The sequence below is a fragment of the Aulonocara sp. 'chitande type north' Nkhata Bay genome, linkage group LG6 (assembly GCF_057382095.1).
Source record: "Aulonocara sp. 'chitande type north' Nkhata Bay isolate Kocher_YH1m ecotype deep benthic linkage group LG6, A_spYH_male_GT1.1, whole genome shotgun sequence".
Taxonomy (NCBI): domain Eukaryota; kingdom Metazoa; phylum Chordata; class Actinopteri; order Cichliformes; family Cichlidae; genus Aulonocara; species Aulonocara sp. 'chitande type north' Nkhata Bay.
This window is the reverse complement of record NC_141349.1, coordinates 10121644-10128941: the sequence shown is the minus strand read 5'-3', so window position 1 is coordinate 10128941 and position 7298 is coordinate 10121644. Positions and strand designations below refer to the sequence as shown.

The 7298-nt window shown below is 40.0% G+C and overlaps 1 pseudogene; it reads right to left on the bottom strand.

The window, feature by feature from the left end:
• Positions 1 to 4828: 4828 nt before the first annotated feature.
• LOC147327246 (ras-related C3 botulinum toxin substrate 2-like) lies at positions 4829 to 6462 on the bottom strand (annotated as a pseudogene).
• Positions 6463 to 7298: the final 836 nt, after the last annotated feature.

The following is a 7298-nucleotide window of genomic DNA, read 5'->3' as shown; positions in this document are numbered from 1 at the left end:
TTTAAACAAATGATTGTGATGAAGAGAATTTTTTTTCCAGTGTGCATGAACTCAAAATCTTTTAAGTTTAAATCTTTTTTGTTTACCAACAACTGGGCAAATCCAAACTTGATGTACCAGGTCAACTCAGCTCCTGCCTTGACCTCCCCTCTGCTGAGCGTACACACACACACACACACACACACACACACACACACACACACACACACAACATAAAGCAACATTAAATAACGGATCTTTCATCTGAAATAATTACAGTTTGTATAAATTTACACTGAAGACCAAAATACACACACATACATAAAACCCATAAATCACTAACACCTATTAAAACACATGGAAAATTACCTCATTTGTTGTGCTATTCAAAGATGTGTATGTGTGTGTATTCAGGCCAAGTCATAAAGAAAACAATAGAGGTCAATATACTTTATGTTCTACAGTCGCTGCAGATTAATGAAATATAGTGGTAACTTGAAGATCCTAGGTATAGTAGTTTGTGGGAAATAAATACAGTGACGTGACCATTTAGCTCTTGTGGCATGAAACTGCTTAGTGCATTATTATTTGCATTTCTACAATATGATATTTGTTTAATAATTGATTAATTTAGTGCATAAAATAGTTGATAAATAAAATGTCAAATATCTAATCTAAGGGAGTGTCTTTGACACATGCTGACTGCATTCTTCTTATAACCAGAACAGGAAGTGAGATCAGAGGAGAACAAGAGTGAGCAGTTTGGTGAAAGGAACAGGAAGGATGAAGAAGAGGTGAACATCCACACAGTTTAAAAGGAGACATCATGGCACAATAAGAGCACAAGCTCTAAGATGAAGACTGGTAATGATTAAAAACTGCACTAAATAGTATCATTCTGTGACTTCACACTTTAGGTAGTGCATAACATTTACCACTTTATATTAATTTTACTATATGTTTAAATAAATAAAAACAAATAACTTTAAAAGGTGCTGTTATTGAGTGAAAACTCAAAAGACTTCAGGGCTGGGGAGGAAAAGGGAGAAAGATGGAGGAACACAGCACACATAAGAAACAGGTAAGAGTGGACATGAAGTCAAAGTCAGCGACATGTCCGATAATAAAGACCTTCCACCTGGCTACATACAGTGGGGCAAAAAAGTATTTAGTCAGCCACCGATTGTGCAAGTTCCCCCACCTAAAATGATGACAGAGGTCAGTAATTTGCACCAGAGGTACACTTCAACTGTGAGAGACAGAATGTGAAAAAAAAATCCATGAATTCACATGGTAGGATTTGTAAAGAATTTATTCGTAAATCAGGGTGGAAAATAAGTATTTGGTCACCTCAAACATGGAAAATCTCTGGCTCTCACAGACCTGTAACGTCTTCTGTAAGACGCGTTTCTGTCCCCCAGTGAAACTGGTTCACCCGAAAGATAAAACGCCAAAACACAGACTTAACAATGTGGTGTATGCTGTACAGTGCAGCGAGGAATGCCCAGACCTCTACATTGGAGAGACCAAACAGCCACTTCACAAGTGCATGGCACAACACAGAAGAGCCACCTCCACAGGACAAGACTCAGCAGTCCATCTGCATCTTAAGGATAAAGGACACTCTTTCGAGGATGCCAATGTTCACATTTTGGACAGAGAGGACAGATGGTTTGAAAGAGGAGTGAAAGAAGCCATCTATGTCCACTGTGAGCGACCATCTTTGAACAGAGGCGGGGGTTTACGACACCAACTCTCTGCCATCTATAATCCAGTTTCGAGTTCCCTCCCCAGACGCCTTAACGCCCACTCACATCCTGGGCCATCTGATCTCAGGAATTCGCATGATAAGGTGGGGCCAGGTTTCACAATGAACTCACCCGAAACTCTGGCTGATTGGGACCCACGCCCAGTTTCACACCTTGGCTCAGGCGATTAGAGGATCATCAGGGGGTCCTTTTGTCCCTCTGTGGGGGGATACTCCCACTAGGTCTATATCTGGGACTCTCCACCATTTGACCTTAGAACTGAAGAAGCTTCTCGGATGAGAGGTGAAACGTCTTCAAGTAACTTACAGTTTTCTACAGACGCTAGGACACATTTCTCAATACTTAGGTCACATTTGCAAAACTCCTCACACAGTGAGCACAACAGAAGTCTATGTGGGCTAAACTGAGGACCAGTTATCATTGTTTTGGCACAAAATGCATTCAATGACTACATCTCTCAAATTTCATGGATTATCTTCTCACTCAGACACAACAACTGCCAAAAAGCTTTGTACGGACAGGACATTTTGCATGTGCTTACATACTGTTTTCAAAACTGTTAAACTTATGGCCAAAACAATAACACAATGCAAAACTTGAAAAGACAGCAAAATTCAACAGCAATATTTTATTGACACATATTTTAAATCTAAAAATGCAGTTTAACCAGCCACAGCTGATTCTCATTGTAGATGAACATCTACACAGGTGTTACTCCTTCAATTTTTCAACTCCTTCAATTCTGGCAGCCAGAAGATTCTTTCCTAGGTGTATTGCCCTAGATGACATAAGATGTGATGTGGATGAGAACCTGTGGCCAAATGGAGAAGACCGAGTAGATTAGCATTACTATTGTATGAGTATCAGTGGATGGTGTGTATACAAATTCTTGTATTTTGGGATTACTTAGTGCAGAAAAATAAAAATACATAAACAAATATTAATGAATTCTGCATGATGTCTGATTCATTCCAGTAACATATATTGAAATTATAAACAGAGATGTTTCCTTGTTTTACACAGGAAAACACTGTGTAATGCTACATGTTGTTAGTGTTTTTTAGGTCATTGTTTTGTGGGTGACAAAGTGTGTTTGTCGGTGGTCAACCTTTGCTAGTGTTCTGGAAGAATGAGTTTATTCGAGACCTGAATGAAGTGTTTTGGTAGTTGTAGTGCATTTTGAATGTGAAATGAACTGCTTTGCCACGCTGAGGGTCAGTTAGGAGAATTGTGTGAAGAGTTTTGCAAAAGTGACCTAAGTATTGAGACATGTGTCCTAGCGTCTGTAAAAAACTGTAAAGAAGTCCAGACGCTTTTCTTTGCAAGCTCCTTTGACTACAATGACCTGGATGACTGAGAACCTTCACAGACATGAAGGTGTTTTGGCAAAAAAAGCTGGTCAAACATTAAACTGCAAAACTGAAAGTGCTGTTTGAGTCTGAACATTTTCAACTCACCACCAGAAAAAGATGCTGTTCTCCACAATATGTAAATAAGGATAGAGTATAGGCGATATCAGCAGCTGGATCAAAATGAGATTTTTTTATCCCCCATAGTTGAGTATAGGCATTCAATCCAAAAGGTCACATGTTGTGGAGAAATAATGTGAATCTTTTGTGCAATCAAATGTTTTATTTTTATTTTAATAGCACAACAAATAATACATTTGTTAATAAATCTTATTCAGACACAAGTTTGCTTGTTGCTTGCTTCCTCACAAACGACCATTTCTGCTCCTTACATTCATCACCCTGAAAACAGCACAGTGAACAAATCATACTGAAACACTGTGTTTATTTCAGTTACAAAAGTTATTTTTATTTTAGGTTTCATGAAACACATATATATTGTTGGCAGTACTTTAGATGAAGGCAGCATGCTGCTCTCAGACTTACACTTAAACTCAAAGGGTCTATAATCTCTAAACTGATATATTTTACAAAGAAATCCTGTCTGGGCAGCGTCTGGATTTGGACTGAAGAGCTCGTTGGCATTTCTAAAACAATAGCAAACCTGCACACCATACATTGTTTGGTTTTTTGTTTTGTTTAAAGTTGTAGATATACATTAGAGACATGGCAGATTTGCATATATTCTTCAGGGTCTGCAGTCCTTTTCTCTTCTTCTGTGCTCCTGTGAGAATCTAAAACAAAGGTCACATAAATCATGGGGTTAAATTGATGCCTGTGGGACAAAATTACTCCAACAATATTCAGGACAAATTTATTTTTCCTCTGCAAAAAAATGAAATTGAGTACAAAGCATGTGAAACTTTTCTGTCTTGTGTTGTGTTCATTTATGTCTTTTCTTTTCTCTTTAATGTTTCTGTCCATTATATGTACAAGAACAAACTTCTGAATCACCTCTTAGTGATAAGTGTCTACAGTTTCCTTTCTCGTTTGGCTCTGGACGAAGGCAGTCGCACTTTTCTCCTCTCCCTCTTCCTTCTCTTTCCTGCTTGGCTTCTCAATGTCCTTGTCTAGTCTCGTCTACTTTTCTACTTTTGCCCTGGATGACTCTCACGGTCTGTTACAACCTAAAAGAGGAATTATGGATTTGAACAACTGGTCCCTGAATGCAATTGACACGCTCTTCTCAACGAGAAGCCTGGGCTTGAGTAAGTCCGAGTGTCCTTTCCTGCCGGATACACAATGGACGGGTGGAGGAACTGGAGGGTCGTGTGCCTGGCGGGACTGTCAATCGAGGACATTGTAGACATCTACCTTTTCGGAACCATGATAACAGGGTTCTTGCTGTTCGGAGTTGGCTTGGCCCTGGCTTATCAAGGAAGGCGGAATTGGCTTTCCAAAACCCCACAAGGCTGCCCGCTGTGATGGAAATGATGGGACGGGTCGTGACTTCTCAAAATGGGCTCATTGAACGCAGCACGGATAAGATCTTGGAGAAGCTCACGGCAGTCTCTGCTCTCTGAGCACAAGATTGATAACATCTCAGAGAAGCTCTCCAACGGGAGACTGAGAGACCAGTTAGACCAACTGTGAAATTGACATGCAGTTGTTCGCACTAAAGGAAAACCACCATCATTTCATGCAGCTACCGTATCGGTGTCAGCTGTGGTCTCAAGGCTGGAGCTGATACGTATGTATGTTCGGGGGGTCCAATTTCACTGCAGATGTAAACATTGCATGTGACAAATAAAAGGCTTGATTGAATAGCTTCAGACTTATGTTCAAAGAAAAGAAAAGAAGCCCTCAAACCTCTACTCTACTTTATGTGTTGATTTAATGAGCGAGTTCACTTTGTTTCTCTCTTCTCTCAAACGTCTAATCTCTCTTCCTCCTCTTCCTCTGTGTTTTATTCAGTCGTACCGTTTACAGCAGCGAGCAGGGCTTCTTCTTGACCTTGGCGGGCTGAGGGCAGAGGACGGCACGAATGGCCTCATCAAACACAGTCTTCAGACCACGCTGGGTCAAGGCTGAGCACTCCAGGTATTTGACTGCATCTATACATGCGAAGACACATATATGTTAATAAAAGAAGAGAAAGAACTACAAAGACAAAGTAAGAGAAGAAAGGTTTGCTGGTAGTGGAGAAGAATAAGTTCAACTTTCAAAGAACACTATAGTCAACTACAGCTACTATACTTTTACTGTGATGCCAGGAAATGAGGGGAATAACAAAAATTTGCAGAGGCAGTCAGGCTACAAAGTTCTCTAGCATCTTCATCTGCTAGTTTCATATCTTCACTGGTGAGGAGAGCTTCAAATCTTAAAGTGCTTTTCAAGCAAATAAAGTAAGAGTGACTGACCTATCTCCTTAGCCAGAGCTAGGCCCTGTGGATAGGTGATAGGCGCCAGCTTCTTGTCCTTCAGTTTCTCAATGGTATCCTTTTCATCCCTCAGATCCAGCTTAGTGCCAACCAGGATGATGGGCGTGGAGGGGCAGTGGTGACGGACCTCAGGGTACCACTGGCAGAATACAGAGTAAAGGAAAACTAAATAAGAGGCAAGAAAGGGGAACACGCAAAATCAAGGAACGTGTTAGAGGCAAAAAACAGAATCAAAGGTGGAGGGAGATGAAGCTCTGATGCCAGGTGTTACAGAAAGGTGGATGAAGGCATGAAAAACAAAAGATATGCTGTAGCTATTAAAGATGAGAGAAATACATCATCCAACTTTCACCCACAGCATCAATCATTCATCCACATCAATTATTAGACCTGTTTAGGCTTTTTCTCCATTTTGTAATCCAAGTACCTATTTTTTTTTCTCTATAATAAATTCCTGCTTTTGTTCCGTTTGTTCTTTTTTACATTTTGTTCCTCGGCAGCTGAGAGACAGGCCTCATAAAAAACAGCCAAAACTCACCTTAGCTCTGACGTTCTCATAGGATGCCGGGCTAACCAGGGAGAAGCAGATTAGGAAAACATCCTGGATGGAGAGACAAGGAGACAAAGAATTAGAATAGCTGCTGCAGTTTTAATTAGCTGACATGTTATATAAGTTCTGTCTCTGTAACTTTATGTCCATTAGTTACTGTGTGTGCCTGTGTGTGTATGTGTGATTCTGTACCGTCTGTGGCTAGATCAGTGGGCGGAGCCTGTCATAATCTTCCTGTCCAGCTGTATCCCAGAGGCCCAGGTTGACCGGCTTGCTGTCCACCATCACATTAGCTGAATATTTGTCGAATCTGTGGGGAGAGTAGAGAAGGTCAGCGATCAGCCAACAAGTCATAGGCAACCTTTCATTTCATTGGTTATTCATTCATTCAACAATCTTTCAATTCACTGATTGTTTAACCAGTGAAACTCCTGTAATGGAGAAAAAAACAGGACCATACTTGAAATACCACTGTTCACAAAAACATTAACCAACAACATTACTTTGGTTAGTTTGACACAAAAGCCATCCTAACCATGTCTAGTAAGAGAGAATAATACATAATAAGGCAGGGCTGCCCCCGTGTGGTCTCATAGTAGAATAACAGTTTAATTTCTCATTTTTAAAAACTTGAGAAATTTCATATTCATATTCAAATGTATTCAGGCTCAAATGAAACTGATAACACAAATGTTTGCAGACACAGATGTTTTTTTTACAGAAAGAAAGAGACTAGTGTACCAGATTAATCCTGTTTTATGGCCTGTCCGAGGTCTACCCCGCCCTTTGCCTAATGACAGCTGGGATGGGCTTCAGCCTCCTTAATGACCCAGTAGTTAAAAAGATGGATGGATTTCCTGAAATAGAAAAGTCACTGAAATAACGTTAACTGTCAAACATAGAACAACTATGACAAACAGTCAACACTATCTGAGATCCTGCTGGTGGTTAGGGAGGATATACGTGATTCTGTTTGTTGTTTAAACATATTTATAGAGTTAAGAGTTCAGATTGCTGGAAGAACAACATTCACGCAGTCTGATTGCTGTTTTTCTCCCAAAATGTAGAAACACCTGCTAACCATGGCACACTCTGCTTTTCCATTAGGTCTGTGCAAATACTACTTAAGTACACTCATCCTCCTGTGCCATTAGTGATATTAACAGAGTGTATTTTTTGACATATATAATATAGTTAGTATAGTTATTAT